Genomic DNA, 23,364 nt, shown 5'->3' with positions numbered 1-23,364 from the left:
ATCACCATTACGATACATGCAGCAATTCCAAGAATCCATCATTAACGCCACACATCTAACAGACCAAGTAATCCAGAGTCTAAAGGTCAGCACTGGTCATAGTAGTATCTAATGATTAGCCAATGACCATTTCATACAATTCTTGCCCCCATCATCCAGAAAAAAACTAGTATTGTATAAGTGACATTGTCTTGGATCCTAACCTGCCTCTTGAAGTTTTGTTTTATTTGTTAATACTTAAATAAGCAGCAGAAGCAATGTTATCAGATGATAGGGAGGAAGTGGTTATACCACCTCAAGGCATACCTTCAAGGGGCCATTTTAGTATCCTGCCTTGTTTGTCCATTATTATTTTTCTGTGAGCTGGTTCAGATATTTTTGCATTTGTAGGCTGCCCTATGACAAGACGTTTTCTGGGAAGTTAACAACATAAAAAATAAGAGTTTACTAATTTAGTGGCTCCGATGAAAGAAATAAAATATGGCCAGTTCCTGATTTGTTGGGATGCGGGTGGCGCTGTGGGTTAAACCAGAGCCTAGGACCTGCTGATCAGAAGGTCGGCAGTTCGAATCCCTGCGACGGGGTGAGCTCCCGTTGCTCGGTCCCTGCTCCTGCCAACCTAGCAGTTCGAAAGCACGTCAAAGTGCAAGTAGATAAATAGGTACCGCTCTGGCGGGAAGGTAAACGGCGTTTCTGTGCGCTGCCCTGGTTCACGAGAAGCGGCTTAGTCATGCTGGCTGCATGACCTGGAAGCTGTACGCCAGCTCCCTCGGCCAAGCGAGATGAGCGTCGCAACCCTAGAGTCGGACACGACTGGACCTAATGGTCAGGGGTCCCTTTACCTTTACTTACTGTTACCCTACAAAGGAGAGTAGAATAAAAATGCTGAGGTCAAATGCAAGGTTTGGATATAAATCCCATAACAGCCTGAGCCTGTTTACTTGAGGAATCTTTTTACCCCGTATATGCCTACTTTGATCTGTTGAAGTCACACTTTCGCAAGTGCCAAGCAATATCCTGTTGTGAACACCCCAATGTCTGAGCAGTAAAACACTTCAGGTATGCCTGCGCCTATCCAGAGTTCAGTTTCCTTGGAATGAAAGCTAATGGAGAGTGTGCTGTGTTTAGAATACAGTGGTACCTTGGTTCTCAAACTTAATCCGTTCCAGAAGTCTGTTCCAAAACCAAACCGTTCGAAAACCAAGGCACGCTTTCCCATAGGAAGTAATACAAAATGGATTAATCCGTTCCAGATTTTTAAAAACAACGCCTAAAACAGCAATTTAACATTAATTTTACTATCTAGTGATACCATTGATCCATAAAATTAAAGCAATAATCAATGTACTGTACTATAAAATAAATAAGACAGTATTGTAGATGATAAAAAATAAAAATTACATTTTCCCCCTTACCTGAACTGATGATAGTCATTGTTTGGATGGAAGGCTTTTATCCATTTCAGCAGCCACACAATCAATCAATCAGTAGCTGAACTGGGTTCCACACTGGGTTCCACACAGTCACAAAAACAAATTAACCTCAAAAAGGAAAAACCTCAAAAACAAAAAGACAAATTAAATAGCAAAAGTGCCAAACTTAATCCGTTCCGGAAGTCCGTTTGACTTCCGAAATGTTCAAAAACCAAGGAGCAGCTTCTGATTGGTGCAGGTGCCCTGGAAACAATAGCTGACAGCCGCATTGGACGTTTGGCTTCCGAAAACCATTCAAAAACTGGAACACTTCTGGGTTTTCGGCCTTTGAGAACCAAGGCGTTTGAGAACCAAGGTACCACTGTATATGGCACCACACAGAGCACCAAGGGGGGCACAAAACTGAGAAGATCCATACAGTAATTGAGAAGATCCATTTTGGGGTGCCAAATTTTGGCCTTGCAGGTCACCATATTGCAAAAGATTGGGCAGTATGCTTCTGAATTCCAGTTGCCGGAAACAGCAGAAAGGGAGAATGCTCGGATTCTGCCTGTGGTTTTTCTATAGGCATCTGGTTATCTACTATGGGAACAGGATGCTGGGCCAGATGGGTCACTGGTCTGATCCAAAAGGGCTATTCTTATGCTTGTACCATGGCTTTTGATTTTCATACCTTGACTTTGGATTTTTATGCATTTGTGAATATTGCACTTGCCACACATATTCTTTCTTCAATAACAGTAAACTGAATTATTTACAGATTTGGTGAACTGGCATGGCACTGGCCTGTTCGCAGGCAATAAATTCCTAGCCATAAATTCCCGAACAAGTGGACTTTGAAATGCATTTTAATACTTAAAAAAAAAATTGCTTCATCAGCTGAATTGAACACACCATCATCTTCACTGGGAATTTAAATATTGAAACAAAAATTCAGGTAAACAAAAGGGCTGACTACAAACACACACATGGATAAGCTTTGACCTTGGGAAAAGAACAGAAACACAATGCCTGGGTTTCATTTCTGACTCTAATTCTACTGATTACTTACTTATTTATTTCTTACAGTTCTTGGTTACTTTTTTTACACACACCCCCCACCAAAAAAAAAAAAAAAGGCTAGAAGAGACTTTAAAAACAATTAAACCTGACTATTAAGTCTTACTATCAGCATACAAATTGATTCATGCAAATTGACTGACTCATGCAAATTGAATTGACTCATGCAACATTGTTGAGTGCAACATCTAGTGTTGACTATGGTATAGCCCAGGGATAGCCAATGTTGCACCCTCCAGATGTTATGAAGTACAATTTTCGTTCTGATCATGCTGGCTAATGGAAGTTGTAATCCAAAATGTGGATGTCACCATATTGACTACCCCTGGTATAAAACTACAAATAGAACTCATGTTCTTCAGCTACAATGGGTTGTATTCAGTTAAATTTTACCCAGAGCAGACACACTGAAATTAATGGATCTACTCTGAGCAGTGCTAGCATTGAATACCACCAGCTGAACCAGAGGTGGAGGGAGAGGTAGAGGGCATCATCAAAGACATGCCACTGTCTACACCAGTGCAAACAGCCCACCCACAGGAGCAAACAATTGCAAGCACCATCTTCTCAACTGGGACGAGATCTGTGTGAATGAAAGGTCCTGCCCCGCGCTTCAAAAGTAGAGCAGGACGGGTGTGTCAAGGAACGAAATGTTCGAACACCTGCTTATAGATTTATGAAACTTGTATCCTGTGCTTTGGGCTAATGCTGAGACCATGTAATGATTTCTTGTTTCCTCAAACAGAGAGTCCAAATACTGTGTCTGAGGGTGGGAGCCTTTCATAGAAGCATAGGAATACTGAGTCAGATCACTGGTCCATTTAGATAAGTATTATCTACACTGACTACACTGGGACGTGGGTGGCGCTGTGGATAAACCACAGAGCCTAGGGCTTGCTGATCAGAAGGTCGGTGGTTCAAATCCCTGCGACAGGGTGAGCTCCCATTGCTCGGTCCATGCTCCTGCCAACCTAGCAGTTCGAAAGCACATCAAAGTGCAAATAGATAAATAGGTACCGCTCTGGTGGAAAGGCAACGGCGTTTCCGTGCGCTGCTCTGGTTCGCCAGAAGCGGCCTAGTCATGCTGGCCACATGACCCGGAGGCTGTACGCCGGCTCCCTCGGCCAATAAAGCGAGATGAGCGCTGCAACCCCAGAGTCGGTCACAACTGAACCTAATGGTCAGGGGTCCCTTTACCTTTACTTTACGCTGACTGGCAGCAGTGATTTGGTATTATACGCAGAGTTCTTGCTCAGCCCTACCTTGGGACCTTGTACATGCAATACAGATGCTGTACCACTGAGCTATGGTTTTTTCCCTCAAAGGGGGAAAGAGCTGGTAATCTTCAGAAATACAAATTACCGTATGTCTCACTCCCTTAAAGAAGATTCAGGTATACACACATGCATAATTTCCCCATGTTCTTAACAAGACAATCTTGTACCTCTCTACTCAAAAGTAAATTTATTGAGTTCAAGGGGGTTTCTGGGTAAAGAATCTCACTTACCTGGGAGTAAGTCCCATTGAATTCAGTGGGATTTCTGAGTAGGCATGGTTAGGATTGCACCCTCATCCAGACCATGTTCACCAGCACGTGTCAGAGAGAAATGAGTCTATGCAGAAAATATGTCTTGCAAAACATGGGCCTGATTACACATGGTGATGTATTTTCAGAGGGCTTAGGTAAGTGATCCAAACAACAAAACAAAAACCCACAATTGAGCAACCCATTTCCTCTTCAGATTGGATAATCTTATTGCCAGTCATCAAAGTATCTTTTTATTGTCAAGTTAAAAAAGTGATACAGGCTATGTGACGAGCACATGCTTTTGCCATGTGAACACATGCCTAGAAACCTACATTGGTGAATGTTTGCCATGGCAGAACAAACATAGTGCTAGTGCTGGTCTTCATTGTCATTGTTATAAAGCAATTGGGTAGCAAAAAGTCTTGCCTTATAGCCAGCAATCATAGCATCGGATCTACCTACTTCTACCCAACCCAGCATTAAAATATGCTTGGCTTCTGAGCAATTGTCTGTCCCTTGATGCAGCCGTTCCAGATGCCTAGGAGAATGCAAGAGTATGTATTTGTTATAATTATAGCCCACTCTTCTCCCAAGCAGTTCAGAGTGGTTTACAAATGGTTGCATAAGAAGAGCACCATTGGATCCGACTAAAGGTCAATATGAACTAATGATAAAAGCCTGTTTCCCACAGTGGCCTAGGAGATGCTTCTAGAAAAGGCCACAAGGAGAGCGTCACAGCAACAGCCTCCGCTTGCTGCAGCTCCCCAGAAACGTTTTTGAAGTACAGACCCTCCCCATTCAGCTTGAGCAGCTGAACAATGCATAGCAGCTTTCCTTTTACAAAATAAACTCAAAGCATCTTACAATAAAAACAAACACATTAAATGCAATAAGACCGTTCAGGATTACTAAGATCAGTTTTATACATCTTTCAACCACTAACCTCTTCTTAATTTTAGGTATGGCTGAGAGCAGAATCTCTAGTCCTTCATACGTAAGACTGGGAGGGAAGAGGTGGAGAACATTGCTGCTGGCAGAAGATAAAGAAGATGTAAGCCAAAGGGTGACTGTAGTTCAGGTGGCAAAATTTACTGTGCTGCTCTGGGTGACAGAATCATAGAGCTGGAAGGGACCCTGAGGATCATCTAGTCCAACCCCCTGCAATGCAGGAATATGCAGCTGTCTCATATGAGCATCGAACCTGCGACCTTGGTATTATCAGCGCAATGCTCTAACCAACTGATCTCTCTCTATATAGCTATATGATTATTATTATTATTATTATTATTATTATTATTATTATTATTGATATATACCTCACCCATCTGGCTGGGCTTCCCCAGCCACTCTGGGTGACTTACAGCATATCTAAAAACATAATAAAAGCATCAAGTTCTGATACAGGGCTGCCTTCAGCTGTCTTCTAAAAGTTGTGTAATTCTTTATCTCCTTGACATCTGAAGGCAGGGTTTTCCACAGGGAGGGCGCTCTTCCTGGTTCCCTGTAACTTTGCTTCTCGCAGTGAGGAAACCAGCAGAAGACCCTTGGAGGAGACAGACAGTCCCAAACACACCCAAAGTAGCACAGAAGAATGGTGAAACAGTAATATGTGTGTGTGTGTGTGTGTGTGTGTGTGTGTGAGAGAGAGAGAGAGAGAGAGAGAGAGAGAGAGAGAGAGAGAAGCAGCAGCAGCAACAACAACAACAACACACCCAGCAAAAGCATATGTATACATAAGAGTTTTAGCCAACTTTTGTAAGGCTGGTTAAAATCTAATCATCATGAATTGTCTGAGGGAGCCAAGGTGCTATAATCAAGAAGACCCTACCACCTACACTGCATACCAGGGGTGGGCAAACCACGGCCCGGGGGCCAGATGCGGCATATAAATCTGGGCTCATAAATCTGGCCTGTGGACCCTGCTGCCTGCTCAGTCAGTCCCCGTGCTAAACCGGTGCGGTGTCGTGACTTCTGCGATGTTAGTGCGGCTTCGAATTGGCTGCAGGAAGCTCCTGCAGCCAATCCGAAGCCATGGACACCTTTGGGCGACACCTCTTCCCGCTGAGGCAGCCGTGCATGGCCAAGAGCCGAGCGGGAGGAAGCAGCGGTGGTGGGGAGGCTGCCTCCACTGCCCAGGCCAGTGGCATGGACTCTGCGCCCTGCAGACTTCTGCGTGAGTGGTGGCGGTGGGGGGGTCATTTCAGGAGAGTGGGGGTCCGGCCCTCCGCAAGGTCTGAGGGACAGTTGACCGGCCCCCTCCTGAAAAAGTTTTCTGACCCCTGCTATATACTCACCAAGTAGGTGCAGGATTTGGAGCATCCAGAAGATTTCCTGTAAGCAAGTAAAAAGAAGAGGAGGGATGCAGAACCTCCCACCCCATCTCTCTTTGACATATTCATTCACTCAATTGTCAGAAGTCAATGAATTTCTAGGAGGAAAAAGTTTGGAGATGAAAGAGTATAGGGAGGTGATTTGTGGTCAGAGGAGAGTTTCATTCGTTTTGCTATTACAACATACAGATCTGCAGCAAAAATTCCTTCTAATTCTGAAATTCAGGGGTGAGTGTAGATGGTTAGGTATCCAGAACCAGATAGCTCACAGACAAGGAATGGAATGAAGGTGGAATGGAATGAAGTGTCCTGGTGGAGGGCATGGCTGGCTGAATAAGACACCCAATTGGAGCAGTCCATGCTGCAACATTTTGTTGCAAGCCCCGCTTGTCAGGTCGAATTGTAATGCCTTCAGTTTTAGCCCTAAAAATACCCTCCAACATGATTAAGGACGAATAAGGTACACACTCTTCGAAAGAAAAGGCATGCTCACACAAAGCTTCAAAAGAAAGTTCCAAAATTTTAGTATTTGCACATAACTTTCAAATAAAACTACATGGTAATGTTGCTGGGGATTTAGAGGGCTTTTTTGGTGTCCCCACCCCACCTCCAGCATGCAATCTTTTATTGATTTTCATTTTCTGTATTTTTGGTATTCCAGGTCACTTTGTTCTGTGCTACTGACTGACTGTCAGGCTGCTTAACACCCTTCCAAACAGGTTTGGCCACTTTTCCAGCTTTACTTCCGACCTTTGCTCTGCTTCCAGGGCTTGAGTTCTCTGAATCTGAACATTTCTTTCCTCTTCCAGTGTTGTAATGTCGCTTTCTTTCCAAAAAGGCCAGAAGTTGAGTCATACATTGTACTGTACAAGAATAACTTCTTCTTTCCTTTGGAGGTGGGGGGAAATGAAGGCTTATCCAAGAAAGATAAAATAGCTCCTGTTGTTTTGCAAAATAAGCAGCATATTCCTCATTTGTCCTAAAGAGAGTTCAGCCAAAAGCTTAGCCAACTGGGGTTAGCTCAATGTTTTCTTGCAGCTTTGCTGAGAGTGGGGACAACTCTGTACAACTTAGTTTTGAGGGCGTTGGAGGGGCAAGGATAGATAGCCAGGATTGTTCTTCACACGTGTGAAGTTCATGTATGACACACCTGGGCACCTAAATTCTATATCCAAAGGAGTGAGAATCAGGAGATTGCTGGCATTGGGGTAGATTTCATGTTGTTGTAACAAAATAAAAACAGGAATTTATATCTGCACATAATGCTTTCATAAGCTTTTGGGTGATAGATTTTCAAATATTTTCTATTATTCGCATCCGTCTGTCTTGGGAGACAATGGAGGAGTGCACCTTTGGGGGAGGAAATTGATTATTTATTGGTATTCATCATACAAATACTGTGTAGTAGTATTTATAGGGTCTTATATAGTGGAAAATATATAGGGTTCTATCTAATCCTAATCCAATACAGAGTAAACACATTGAAATTAATGAACCTTAGCCATGTCTACAGTTGGTCTGTTCTGTGGAAGACTAGCAGTGGGTCCCACATTATGCATTTACATGGTTTTTTTTAGAGAGTGTTTCCAGTACAGTGGTACCTCGGGTTAAGTACTTAATTCGTTCCGGAGGTCCGTTCTCAACCTGAAACTGTTCTTAACCTGAAGCACCACTTTAGCTAATGGGGCCTCCCACTGCTGCCGCGCACAATTTCTGTTCTCATCCTGAAGCAAAGTTCTTAACCCGAGGTAATATTTCTGGGTTAGCAAAGTCTGTGTCCTGAAGCGTATGTAACCTGAAGCGTATGTAACCCGGGGTACCACTGTATATCTTTCAGGCATATCTAAAATCCAATTGAATACAACACTGTATATTTAAATAGCAGCTGGAGGAGGAGAAGTGGGTAGAACAGCTGTGATTGGAGGGGAAGGGCCATAGCTCAGTGGTGGAGCATCTTCTTTGGATGCAGAAGGTCCCAGGTTCAACCATCGGCACTTCCAGGAGGGACTGGAAGAATGTCCTGCCTACCCTGGAGACCTGCTGCCAATAAGTGTGCACAGTACTGAGCTAGATGAGTCAGTAGTCTGACTTGGTAGACGGTCGCTTCTTATGCCCTATCTGCTGTCCTTGGGACTCCCTGGGAAACTTACCAGACCTACTTGTAGCCTGGAGCTGGGTGTGTGCCGGGTGGAGGATTGAGGGAGAGGCTAAGGTGATGCCAGCAGTTTCCAGGGACCCTCCTCTTTTGGGGATAGTCTGTAAGTTTGTAAGAACCAGGGTCCATGGGCAGAATCTTGGGTGAGAGCCAGGAGGCGGAGAAGGGACAGTGAAAGAAAGAGAAGGAACTGATATTGGTTTATATTTATCAGTAATTGGTTTTCATTCAGCATTTGTGCATGTAACTGTATTTTTGTAACATTTGTTAAGCCGCCTGTTGTTGCTTTAGTTTTCTGTACAGTGCTTATATATTACGTGGTAAGAAAGGGTCTAAATAACTTAACAATATGGAAATTATAAAAATATAGCATGGGGGGGGATTTCATGGGTGATGACTACCATGGGTCGTCCACACCATCTTGTTTTGCTGAAAGACTTTCTGAATAAGATCAGAACAACTACATCCAATACTAATACTTCTACCAGTAATTATCTACTATTACTACCACCAATATTACTTCAACTACTGCGATTCAGCATCCTCTGAGTTCCAGGAAACGCCAGGCAAGATATTTTAACAAGTTGTGCTGAAATGCAAATCATGGCAGGTTTATGAATCAGGTTGTGTTTTCTTTAGTAGGGTGTTGCTGAGTTGAAATAGAGAAAAATAAGGGCAGACCAGCAGCTGTTAAATATCAAAACCTATACGTTTTAGAGGCCAAACAACCCACAAGGTTCAACCTTAACAGCTTGTTATTATGTGACTGATTATTCATCGGCTCGACAAATCATTTATTGATCTCCCTCCCCCACCCTGTTCTTTTACTCCTCTGATGTTATCAAGTTCTAAAGAATAATTACTGGCATAATCGTTACCCGAGTTGTTATGAGGATTGTAAGTCCTTTGAGTTAATGCATGGCATATGTCCGTGGCATTCAGCTAATTCACATATCTGTCTGCACTATTAATAGAGAAGGTTACATGCCGATTATCTAGGGTTCAGTCGGCCTGCTTAGGGTACAATAGCTGCAGTGTTCACGTACTTGATGAGCAACATTCCGCACAGACATTATAAGCAGCTGGTCTACATAAGATCCGAGTTTTAATACTTAGGCATTGATCTTCTCAACCTGGGCTGTGATCTTGATTGGATCACCTCCATCTCCTGCACCGCCCAAGTCTATAAATAATGACTCACAGGTAGCATGACCAAATTCAGTGGGATTTACTCCTTGGTAAACATGCATAGAATTGTAGCTAGGAATTGCATATATTTTAAAGTCTGGAACAATGGCACGATCTTCCCCACACGCTGCCCACCAAGGTAATGCATCATCTTTAAATGATGCTTAATATCCCCTACCCCACCACTGAATGAATAAATAATAAAATGTTTGTTGAGCCCTGGTTTTCCCCTGCTTGTTGAAAGCACAAACTATTAAGGTTTGTTCAAAATCCAGAAGATTATATACCAGGGAATAGGTATAGAAAGCCTTTGTTGTGTTCCTCCACCACACTTCATGTAGTAAACAAATTATAGGCAGGACTGTGGATTGTGACTGCTGAAAATGAGGCATGCATCTGTTCCCATGGAGATATTCCCTCTCTGAGTCAATCAGTGATCATCACACAATATAGGCTGTCACTGCATTTCTCGAGGCAAAGCGCACACACATTGTTCTGATTTGTATATTTTTGGTAACATTTGCAAAGTTCAGACAAATTCCAGAAATAAAGCAAAAAAATATAGAGAGAGGGTCAGCTCAGGTTGGCTACACCCCCACAAAACAGTTCACAGATTTGCAAGTGTCCACTTTACCTATTTTCTGGAAAATAGAACCACAACTTTGCAGCTTTCTGTGCAACTGGTTTTGCTCGGTAGAACTGGTACAACTGTGGAAAAACGGCAAGTCTTGAGAAATATCTATCAAGAATTTGGAGCATGAGGCATCAGTCGTTAGCTGTTTATTATGCCCTTCCTCAAAGGAAATCAGAGCAGTTTAGCCTCACAATAACCCTTCAAGGTAGGTTAAGCTGAGAGAGACAGAGACAGAGAGAGATTTGCCCATGGCAAAGAGAGTGTGATTTAATTACTGAAGGTCCAAGTATGTGCTATGCCAGAACAGGGATAGACATAATTTTGCATCATAAGAACCACATTTGCTTCTGGGACCACATGTTGGGTAAGGGTAGGGAGATACGAGCCAAAACATGGATGAAGCATCTAAGTTGACCGTTGATTTAATCATCCCAAGGAGATCATTTGCTTCTTGCTTTTTGCATCTTGTCATTTAAGAACTTCTGTGAAGTCACAAACTGTTCACCTTGACCTCTGGTATTAGGATAGCTCTTTTATTTTCCCCTATGTTGCTCAATTGTAGAGCATCTGTTTTTGAGGCACTCTAGTGGCTGGGGCAGAAGGGACGCAGGTGGCGCTGTGGGTTAAAGCCTCAGCACCTAGGACTTGCCGATCGAAAGGTCGGCGGTTCGAATCCCTGCGGCGGGGTGCGCTCCCGCTGCTCGGTCCCAGCGCCTGCCAACCTAGCAGTTCGAAAGCAGCTCCGGGTGCAAGTAGATAAATAGGGACCGCTTACCAGCGGGAAGGTAAACGGCGTTTCCGTGTGCGGCTCTGGCTCGCCAGAGCAGTGATGTCACGCTGGCCACGTGACCCGGAAGTGTCTCCGGACAGCGCTGGCCCCTGGCCTCTTAAGTGAGATGGGCGCACAACCCCAGAGTCTGTCAAGACTGGCCCGTACGGGCAGGGGTACCTTTACCTTTACCTTTAGTGGCTGGGGCAACCCAGTCAATGGGTTGCATATAAATAAAATAATAATAATAATAATAATAATAATAATAATAATAATAATAATAATAATAATTAATAATATTAATATTATTAAGGTCCTGCATTGAATCCCCAGCATTTCCAGGTAAGGTTGGGAATGTTCCCTTCCTGAAAGCCTGGAGAGTGGCTGCCAGTCAGTGTAGACAATATTGGTCAATACTGGATGTACCAGTGGTCTGTCTTGATATAAGAAAGCTTCTTCTGTTCCTAGGTTCTCTTCCAATTCAGCCTCATTTCAATCTGAAGCATAGACTGCTGGGGGAATCAAAGAGACATTTTGTTCATATAAAATGGCAGGCAGAGCAATATCAGTGTTTGGGAGGGAACGGGCTCAGCACTTTGAATAAAAGAGATGGCGCGAAGCTGAAAAGGACACTGACAGTATGGGTTGCGTGATTAAGTAACTACCTTCACTTAATGAAGTCACTCTAGTATAACCAGCAGCAGAGGAAAGCTGTAAAGTAAATAAAGCTAAACTCTCCAGGCTTGAAGCTGAAACCCGCCTGGCCTGTTTTACAACTTCTCACTAAATTGCATTTACATCCCTACATGGGGGAGGCCGCTTCACTTCTCTGAACTGTTGGGCTAGAACAAAGAAATCTGATCTCTCCGAATCTTCCTGGAGCCAGCCCAGCAGAAGGAATAACCTTTGAAAGGACTAAGGAGAGAGAGAGAGAGAGAGAGAGAGAGAGAGAGAGAGAGACTACAGGGAAGAACAAGGCAGCGTATAAAACTGGGCAGATGAGATGGTTCAATAACTAGATCTTGGCCTTGGTACATTGTGTGTCATTTAAAAAGAGCAAACCAGAAGTATCCCTGTGTGACTTTTTAAAAAATGGATGGTGCCTGAGTTTGTTTCCTCTCCCCATTCATTTTCTACTTTTGTTTCATGTCTTTTAGATCAGGATCTATTGGTACGTTTTGAAATAAATAGGTAACGGCACCTGACTCCCAAATGTTGAATATAAACTACTCAGACACACACACATCCTGAAAAGCAATGGTGTGGGGGCGGATGGGAAGGGTAAACCAGGAGGGGATGTTCATGTAGGGAGTTTTGTTATGGTACTGATTGCAAATTCCTGGACTGGGCATGTGTACAAAAGTCCCCGGCCCCCTCATTCTTAGACACTGGGCATGTGGTGGTTGTGTGCTTGGATTGTGTCATGTGAATGATTGTGGTGATACTACATGTGAGGCCTTTTTGTCAGGTGATGTTTATTCTTTTTCAAGATTGCATTTTGATGCTGTTATCTTGGTGTGTTTTGATGTTTCGCCCATGATTTTCTTTAGTGGCATCAGTTATTTTATTGATATACCATTATTTTACTTTTGCACATTCTTTTAAGATACTATTGCTTAATTACATTACTTGAAATGTGGAAATAATAATTAACGGTAGTATAGCTTATTATTGACTGGAGGTGTGAACACTTGAAACAACAACAACAACATCCACCCAAAATAAAAAAAATCCTTAGTAGCACCTTAGAGACCAACTAAGTTTGTTATTGGTATGAGCTTTAACCCAGCTGAGCCACTATTTGCACCTGGCACTGTCGGTGGACCTCAGGACCCTAGTAGAATAAGGTTACCAGATTTTTTTTTCAATGAATCCGGGGACACTTTTCAACTTCAATGGATTTTGTATGGGGACTGATTTGTAAATCTGGGGACCGTGTCCCCGGGAAACAGGGACATCTGGTTACCTTATAGTAGAAGAAATAATGAAGTAGATCCCGCAAAGTGTGAAAGCTCCCCCCCCCCTTTCAGACAGTAACCCTGAGGTGTAGGGACTGTTTTGTTTTTACTAATCACATGTCAGTCATTCTGTGAGCCTTTTGTGGTTAACCATCAGGGTCAAAAGGCTTTAAATAAAAGTGATAATAAATAGGACTTCTCAATCTGTCAATTTTGCTATGAAACATTGCAGGGAAAAGCTTATCAGCTGGGTCTCGCTTCTCCATTGGAGGAAAATGGAACTAATTAGCCCCCCCCCAAAAAAAAAACAACACTTCAGTTTCCATATTCTAGAGGTGACCCATGAAAGCAGAAGCATATAATCTCATATTGTAACTATCGGCTCCCCCCACCCTTTCCCTAAGAGAAAGCGTTCTACAACAACAACAAAAAAAAGATATGGGAGAGAGAGGAGATGAGGAAAAATGGCCTCCTTCGTTCAAAAATGATCAGTGAGGCTGATGCCAAGGCCTCTGTACAGCATCCCACACCAGCTTATTAAAAGGGAAGACTTCATGAGTAATTCTCTGTCAACCGTGTCTTTCATTCCCAGCCTAAATTCTCATAATCGGATAGTGACTTCATCAGCTTGAGGTGTGGTATACGGCTTCCATATGTTTCTTGCTCAGATGACAACCCCTTTAGGGATGCATTTGAGGAAAGGGGAACATTTGAGGGAAGGCAAGAACTGATATTCTATCTTGTACAGTGGAAATATTGATTAAATTGGAATAGCAAAACACTGAATATCTGTAATTCAGGAGACTTTGGAAGAGGGAGGCGTTATATTAGTCTGAATCCAGAGTTCCCTGGGAAGAGGGATTGGCAGTTAAACCCCTCTGGGAATTGTGGCTTTGTGAGGAGGGGACTGGAGGTCTCCTAACACCTCTCAGTATCCTTAACCAACAACAGCTCCCAGAATTATTTGGGGGAAGCCATGACTGTTTAAAATGGTATCAAAGTGCCTTAAATGTCTGCAGATTCTGAAGTTCAGGTGCTCACCATGACAACTCCAATTGCTACGCCTGCTCTAAGACTATCCAAAATGAAGTTTTGACTAGTGCTAACATAACAGTTTCAGCACCCATACCAGGTTTTCTCCTTGCTTTGCTTAAGGGTGCTGGGAATCAGTGGCGTAGCGTGGGGGTGCAGGGGGGGCCGGCCGCATCAGGCGCAACATCTGGGGGTTAGGGTTAGGGGGCGCAAATCCACGGGTTAGGGGGTGCAAATCCACGGGTTAGGGGGCACAAATTACTTGCCTTGGCCCGGGTGCTGACAACCCACGCTACGCCACTGCTGGGAATTGTAGCTCTGTGAGGGGTAAGCTACAGCTCCCAGGGTTATTTAGGGAAGTTGTGTGCTATGTATGATATGAATAGTAAAAGGTAAAGGGACTCCTGACCATTAGGTCCAGTCGTGACCGACTCTGGGGTTGCGGCGCTCATCTCGCTTTATTGGCCGAGGGAGCCGGCGTACAGCTTCCGGGTCACTTGGCCAGCATGACTAAGTTGCTTCTGGTGAACCAGAGCAGCGCACAGAAACACCATTTACCTTCCCGCTGGAGCGGTACCTATTTATCTACTTGCACTTTGATGTGCTTTTGAACTGCTAGGTTGGCAGGAGCAGGGACCGAACAACGGGAGCTCACCCCATCGCAGAGATTCGAACCACCGACCTTCTGAGTGGCAAGTCCTAGGCTCTGTGGTTTAACCTGCAGCGCCACCCGCGTCCCCTTATGATATGAATACAAAGTCCAAAATGTCCTAGCAGAGTGGGGATTCGAACTGGGGTTTTCACCACCCACGACAAGCACTCTTGACTACAACACCAGATACTGCCTCTGTTGTATCACACTGGCAATGTTTATTAGGTTGACCCTTTATATAAAAATAAAGTGCACAGGGTAAAAGAAGATGTGAAAAGGGGGGTGGAGGTTGGCTCTTAAATTTTTTTTTTTAAGGTTGACGCTTTAAAAAATATCATTTAATTTGTCCTGCTCCTGTGTCTTTAGCAGCAGCCACACCCAAATAAATAAGTGGGTGCAGGAAGCATTTTGTGGGTGCTTTTCTCCTGGAAGTAGAAAAATGCTACACAAAATCAATTTCTGTGTGCTAGATTGTTGTTAACAGCACAGGAGCAGGGTCAGTAAAAAAGGTGGCAAATCTAGCTGTTAATCAAAAGTTTAAAAGCAATAGCATGATTTGTCGAACAGAGGAAGGGCAATGCAACTTGAAAGTGAATTTGAAACTGGATAGTTTTTCACTGATTTAAAAAGTGAAACGGGATCAGGTGTTATGCACATGATCACAAGTCAAACATTAACTAGAAGGGGTGAGGACATAGTGGGTGGGATAGGGTGAGTAACTCCCCCCCCCCCATCTTAAAAAATAAAAATAAATAAAAAGGCCAATGCGTTGCCTTGTGGCCATGTGCATTCAAGCTGAGAGATAAAATCTGTGAGCAAAACAGTTATTGAAGTAGCACACAGACACAGAAATACTTTAGTGGCTGAAGTTTCTTTAGCAATTCTATGACATCCGTGTGCCATCAAAGGAGGAAGTGGGAAAGAGAAGAAAGACATTAGTCAACATTAAGAAAGAAACTACACTAAAAATCGCCCTGAACTTCAGTACAGGAAAAGAACAGAACAGAACAAGCAAGTCAGGCATCTATTCCCTAGGGTGAATGTACTGATATCACAGCTGGAAATTTTCATAAAGGACAGCAAGTCTGGGTGGTATAGTGATTAAACTAGGCACAAGTAAACATGCTGAAGAATGCACTGTTAATCTTTTAAATACTTGTACTAGTCACTATTGGCAAGTTGGGTTAAAATAATAATAATAATAATAATAATAATAATAATAATAATAATAATAATAATAATTTATTATTTATACCCCGCCCATCTGGCTGGGCCTCCCCAGCCACTCTGGGCGGCTTCCATAAAAACCAAAAAGTAACCCATGCAAAATGTTTTGGGTTATAGCCAATGCTAGTCCTCCTGAGAGTAGGAAATATTGAACCTAAGTTAGTAATGTCCATTATCTCTGAGTGGGACTAGTATTGGTGGCAACCTTTTCATTTCCAAACTAGCTATATTTGGTACAATACTTTCTTTTGCCTCTGCTAGGTTAAAAGGAAGCATGCAAATCAGTTTCATTGGGGAAGAAGGCACTAATACATATACTGTACACAGAAATACATATACACAGAGGCCATAAGGTTCCTTGCTCCCGTAACCTGGTTAGATTACTGTAATGCACTGTGATGGGGCTGCCCTTGAAGACTATTCAGAAGTTGCAGCTGGTGCAGAAGACTATTCAGAAGTTGCAGCTGGTGTAGTGGGCTTAGCCTACTACATAATACCTGTTTTTATAATAATATAATAATTTATTATTTGTACCCCGCCCATCTGGCTGGGCTTCCCCAGCCACTCTGGGCGGCTTCCAACAAAGATTAAAAATACATTAAAATACATTTTAAAGAGTGTTGAACTCAGGTTCTGCTTAAGGGAATTCCTTAAGCATCTGGTTGGCCAATGTGAGAACAGGAAGCTGGACCTGGTGCTCCTTTGACCCGATCCAGCAAGATTCTTCTTACATTCTTAACACAATGTTCTTTGGTGTGAGTAATAGTGTGTAAGGCCCTGTATTATCCTGCCTGGGCTTTAAGTTCTTCTGCGATTCCATCCCTGGACAATGTCCATTGTTCAGATACACAGGCAACGGTCTTTCCATGGTGCTAGCCTGCCTTTGGATTGCTCTCCACCCACAATCAAAACTGGTGCTGACTCTGGTAAGTTTACGGCACCTACTACAAAACTTACCTCTTTGTCCAGGAGGTCTGTTGTAGGGAGGACTTGTGAGGAGGTGAGGTTAGGGTTGATTTATTATTGTGGGATGTAAAAGCTTTTTAAAATGTTAACATGTTACTATTTGCATCACCTTGGGATTGTTTGTGAGGAAGGGTGGGATATGAATTCAGCAAATGCATACATGACTGGGATTTATGTGCAGGATCCTTCACACCCAAATGTCACCAGTGATTTTGACACATGGAACTGCAGCGACAATCAGTGGAACTGACAATTCTGTTCGTCGTTCACTTTCAAGTCAGGTTGCTCTCCCTGTTTTAAATTGACAGATCCTTCTTGAACACCTAATGCTTTAAAACTTTTAATTACTGTACTTCTAGGGCTAGCACGTGTTGTTGTTTTTAACTGTCTGTGCTCCTGTGCCATTAATCGTAATGAATGCAGTAGATACTCCAGCTTCCTCTATTTGCCATGGACTCTCCTGATTTTATGTCATGAGACACATTCCCTATATTCCTGATATTATGTCATGAGACACACTGTCCCAGTGTGTTGTTCAGACATGCAGCAGGATGCTGAAGCCAAATATCGGGCTTCTGCACCCTCTCTTGCTGTGGCAAGAGATTTAACTATGAAATGTCAGTGCAGGGAGGGCAGGGCCATAGTCAATGCAATGAATGCTCAATAAAGAGATCATCTAGAAGTGATGAGTGAGGGTTTTTTCCCCCTTTACCCCACCTTATAGTTTCACATCTTGACCCAGAAGTATAAGGGATTCTGCATTGATAGTCTCTGCAGATGTGCGAAAAGGCTAAACGTGGGAGCTAGCAAGCGATACTGAAGAAGTAAGTCACTCCTATGAGGGATAGCTCAGTTGGTAGAATATGAGGCTCTTAATCTCAGGGTCATGGGTTCAAGCCATACTTCCAGCAAAACATTTCTGAATTGCAGAGGGTTGGACTAGATGATCCTTGGGGCCTTTTCTAACTCTAAAATTACGGTATGTGATTCTAAGTGGCAGTGTAAGTGGGATGATGTACAGGAACGTACAGAACAATACCTGGAGGAGCTCAGATTTATAAACTATTTTTGGCAATGTGTTGTTGGAACAGAATTATTATTTGGTATTTCAAGTCTTAAAAATTGAGACATCACCTTGCCAACAAAAGTCCGTATAGTTAAAGCTATGGTTTTCCCAGTAGTGATGTATGGAAGTGAAAGCTGATCCCCGAAGAATTAATGCTTTTGAATTATGGTGCTGGAGGAGACTCTTGAGAGTCCCATGGACTGCAAGAAGATCAAACCTCTCCATTCTGAAGGAAATCAGCCCTGAGTGCTCACTGGAAGGACAGATCCTGAAGTTGAGGCTCCAGTACTTTGGCCACCTCATGAGAAGAGAAGACTCCCAGGAAAAGACCCTGATGTTGGGAAAGATGGAGGGCACAAGGAGAAGGGGACGACAGAGGACGAGATGGTTGGACAGTGTTCTCGAAGCTACCAGCATGAGTTTGACCAAACTGCAGGAGGCAGTGGAAGACAGGAGTGCCTGGCGTGCTCTGCTCCATGGGGTCACGAAGAGTCGGACACGACTAAACGACTAAACAACAATTTCAAGTCAGTGTGCCGTTCTCTCCCCACCCTTCATTGATGTATAGGCATGTGAGGAGGGCACACTTTTCTTCCTTTGCTCTTCCCATGTCTTTTTCACATATGCACACCATCTTACTTGCTTTTTTAAATGTACATTTATAGTGAGATCTTGGACACTTCCAGATCCCCAGTTTGTTGAGTGAACGCTCTGAACACTCAGAACGAACACTCCGATTCGTTTGTGGGAGGTATTGTGTCAAAGCAAGTGTTATCTTTCTAGAATCTAGCGTATCTTCCCATCACTTTCCTTATCTCACAAAGTCTGTGTCCTTTTTTGGGAAAGCAGGCTTGTTGCACAAGACCTCCTGATCAACTACAGCTGGAATTTAATTGAATCCTACATGAAAAGTGTAGGAAATTGGATAAATGGCGACTGCTTTTAAGCATCCCTAGTGCCTAAAAAGACTGCCTTGTTTAAGGAGACCCAAGAAAAAGAAAGCCAAGGGAAGAAGGGTTGGGATGCTTAACGTTCTATAAGCTGGATTTCCGCTGAGTGCTCCTCCCCAAAAGTGAAACCCCATTTTTTGGCATGTGCATTCCAGGCTGACACATCTCAAAAGGGCCCCTTGTGTGGCATCTGTGTGTGCATCACTCAAGTACGGCTTTTGTCACTGCCAAGCTTGGGCATTGTTGCACAGCAGTATGCAAATCCTGCTTAAAAATAGCTTTCAGGAAGAACCGATCAGTATTTCAGGCTTTGTCTAAGCTGCATTAAGATTTCCATATGATGAGGACTGAAAAAATAAATAATTACACACACACACACACACACACACACACACACACACACACTTTAAAAATGCATCCCCTTTTCTCTTTTCATAGCAATCCCTGGAGAGTATTCCCTCTAGTGGGTTGTCAGGCTTATATAATGGCTGCATCCCATGTGTGGGGGGGGGGGGCTCCCTCCCAACCTCTCCTGCAATGGCAGTATATTGCTAAGGAAGTCCCTCATTAGCTCTTTGATCATATTTATAGAGAAACATGATATGAATGCCTTTTTCTTTTGGGTTGAGAGCTGATCTTTTTCTCCTACAATGCAAGAAGCTGATTTGCTGAGGAGCAAATACAAATATTTTTCCTCACTCAGCTGCTGAAGTTTGCTCTAAGTAACATATTAGATCAAAGAAAATACAACAAGTAGAGATGTACACAAAATCTCGTTTGTATTTTTAAATATAACTTAGTGGGGTTATTGCTGTTGTTGTAAAATCATGAATTAGCAACAAAAAAAGCAGGTTATAGATAATTTCATTAAATCATCAACTGCTTATGTAACAATTGCATGTTATTGCATGCATGGCCACCACTAGACTTGAACCTATGTGTTCATTGTAGCTATGATTTATCTGCTGTGCAAGTGGAGACAAAAGATAAAGAAAGATGAAAAGGGGGAGAAGGCAAAACCCCTTGTTTGAGATTTCTAGCAATTTGAATTGTAGTTGTGCTATTTTTGTTTTACACGCTTTTCAAATGGCAGTTGGGAAAACGATAAAACAACAACAACACCGTGGTAGACATTTATTCTTGCTGACATCCTTTGGAAGGAAAAGCAAAACCCAGATGTATGTGTTTCTTCTTCCGCATTTATTTCAAGATGTTGAAATATGTTTTTATATTTACATTTATTTATTTTTTGGTTTTATTTCGATTAAAAAAATCAATACATATGCAAGTAATGCTCAGGCTGCTTCCATAAGGATAAGAATTGGATTTTGTGATACGTTCCCTCCCTATGTACGTAGCCAGCTCCCTGACATCCTTCTTCCAAAAAACAAAACAAATAAGAAATCCAGCCATTTCCGCATGACATTCTGCTTATATGTGTGTGTGTGTGTACACCCACACCCACACACCCCACATATAAAACCTTTTAATAAAATTCGCAGAGCAGTTTAAAGTTGTTTGTTTGCAACATGAAACACGGTGAGATCTGAAGTTAGTCATGTCCAGAGTTTGGCCCATGGAAATCAAAGGCCTTAAAATTACTTAAATCCATTTATTTCAATGGGTCTCCTTTTAGTATGATTAACCTTTGATTGCCTACAGTTTAGCTGCAAAATAATTATAATAAATCACCCAATATTAAGGTGGTAAAACTAAAGCAGGCTAAAAGAGTAACAAAGACCATTATGGTAATACAAGAGACTGCCCACCTATTTACTGTATCTGGTAAATTGTTGTAATCTGACATTAGTCTGTGTGGCTGAGTTGTTGTTTTTAAAGCTAACTAGCCTGGTTGCCTTGAAAAGAGTTCTTGCACTCTCAAACCTATTAAATAAGATGAGGGGAAGAGTAAATAGAATAGAATGGAACTGAATTGTTTAGTATTGATTAGCAGTGACAACATGAAAATGTGCTGAAAAGTGTAAACAAAAATTTAAAAAGGCAACTACGTAAATCAGACACTTCTGTTTCACTTTTATTCTTCTTACATTCTGTTTTACTTTCTGCATCTCAGCTGCCAGGTTCTAAGATTGCAACAATCTTTTCCAAGCTATTGATTCAATCAGAAATACTGACACAATCATGAAAAACATTCATTTTATTAGTGTCTCATGTGATAGTTTCACTGTACTTTTTATGGCTATCTGCTTGGGGCGTTTTGGCCAAGTACCGAGAACTGAATAAATAAATATTTTTTATTACTTGACCTCAAAAGCATCTTTTGATCAATCCAGTGTTTTATAAAGGTTTTGCTCCCACCCGCCCGTTTCCTAATCCATAATCATGGAAAATATCTAATTTCCATATAGAAGTGATATCTTGCTTGGGTCATACTCAGTGCTGAAGCTTCTACAGTCTTGGGTAACAGGAATCTGAGAAAAGACTCTATTAGCATATCAATGGAACTGCCTCTCCAGGAGCCAAGATGGGAAGACAGTATTTGCATCTCCATTTGTTAACAGTGCAAGCAAAGGCAGCTACTGCATCGCCAAAATTTGTGCTTCATCTTATGACCGCTATTATTTTTTTTTTGAAAGAAAAACAAAACATCAAGCTTTACAGATTCTGAAAGCAAAAAGGGGTTATTTGGTAACTCTTAAATGGGCGAAGGAAACAAATTAACTGGTTCCTACAAGTTATCCCCCCTTAATAATGACCCCTGATTTGCTGTTGTCATTTAGATGACTATGGAGCTAAAAAGGAAAAAAATGGGTGGCATCTTATCATTGCTAGAAATGTCAGTATTGATTTTGGGCAATCTTTGCTTCCAGTACTTTTTTAGACCAGCCAACAGCCCAAACTGTACATGGCTCAGAGTTAATTTGTTTCATTGCATTTTCTTATGGTGCATGGTACAAATTTTAAGCGGAGGTGTTTATTTTGCCCACTTTTTAAAAGGCTCTTAAGATTGTAAAGTTCCAATCTTTGTACTGCTCCCAAGAGAGAATGTCTTTGATCATGTTTTTAGCCTGCCATTGTGGAACTGGTCTTTAATGATCCTGGAATTTCCCCCCTCTCCTTTCCTATTAAATTTAAAATTAATGAATTAAATTAATGAATTAATTAATTGAATTGAATTAATGAATTAAATTCAAAAATTGAAAATATACACAAATTATACTGAGCATAAACAAATCTTATCCAAAAAAATCTACAATACTAATATAACACAATTTAACACAAAGTCCTTTAACCTATGAATAGAAGATCTTAAATCACTATGAATTTTTGCTTGAAAAACCATATGGCATTTGTCAGAGGCGTCTAGTTTGTGATCAGTGTATCATTTTGCTGCCTCTTTTAATCTTACAAAATGTGTGAGTTTAGCCATTAAGACAAATCCCCACATTTTTTTTCTTACTACACTTTTATCAAAAAAACAACAGCAGGCTTGTGGCACCTTAGAGACAAACATCTCAACAGTGTCATAAGGTTTTGTGGAGTCCAGCCCACTTTGGATGCATGGAGGACAAAATTGTAAGCTTGTAGTAGAATGGCAATAGATTCAAAAATTACAGCCAGTGAGAGTTTAAATAGACACACCTTTTGCAATAGAAGGTTAGTGATTAATTTGCTTAGCATTGCTAAATGATTGCATTAACACCTGCAGTGGTAGAACAGATCCTGGCAATGATAAGCTATTTAAGGCTGCTGCTGCTTCCTTGGCGACTTAGCCAAGTACAGTAGTACCTTGGTTTACGAACAGCTTAGTTTATGAACAACTTGGATTAAGAACGCTGCAAACCTGGAAGTAGGCGTTTTGGTTTGTGAACTTTGTCTTGGAATAAGAACATGTTTCGCTTCCTGGTGAGTGTGTTCCATTTGTAAATCGAGTCCCCCGCTGCTATGGAAAAGCACTCCTTGGTTTAAGAATGCTTTGGTTTAAGAACAGACTTCTGGAATGGATTAAGTTCGTAAACCAAGGTACCACTGTAATATTGTCTTCCCTGAACACCATCTTAATGGTGAATTCTAACCCCATTTACCTAGGTACAAGCCCCACTGAATTGAATGCGATTAATTTCTGATTAGACATGGTAAAGATTGTGCTGTTAACACTTGTAGCGTGATAAGAATCTTTTATCTCAAATTAGCCCCTGCCCACATGATGGTATGGATCAGGCATAGGCAAATTCGGCCCTCCAGCTGTTTTGGGATTACAACTCCCATCATCCCTACCTAACAGGACCAGTGGTCAGGGATGATGGGAGTTGTAGTCCCAAAACATCTGGAGGGCCGAGTTTGCCTATGCCTGGCATGGATCTTGATTAATTGCAATTGGGATGTTTCACATCATATTCTTCTTTTCAATAACCCTTGTATCGAGTGGGATCCACCTGAGGAGTCCTGTCAGTGG

The 23,364-nt window shown here is 42.2% G+C and overlaps 1 long non-coding RNA gene across 1 annotated transcript in view; it reads left to right on the top strand.

Annotated features, from left to right (window-relative positions):
- The first annotated feature begins 5,551 nt into the window (after positions 1 to 5,551).
- Positions 5,552 to 23,364, top strand: part of LOC310847282 — a 33,139-nt gene continuing 15,326 nt past the window's right edge. The window contains exons 1-2 of the long non-coding RNA XR_014565759.1: positions 5,552 to 5,614; positions 7,012 to 7,069. This is a non-coding gene — a long non-coding RNA (uncharacterized lncRNA). The remainder of the gene's footprint in view (positions 5,615 to 7,011; positions 7,070 to 23,364) is intronic.

The sequence above is a fragment of the Podarcis gaigeae genome (genome assembly GCF_964106915.1).
Source record: "Podarcis gaigeae genome assembly, chromosome: 6".
Classification (NCBI taxonomy): Eukaryota; Metazoa; Chordata; class Lepidosauria; order Squamata; family Lacertidae; genus Podarcis; species Podarcis gaigeae.
Note: the sequence above shows the minus strand (reverse complement) of the source record. Positions and strands in the feature narration are given on the sequence as shown.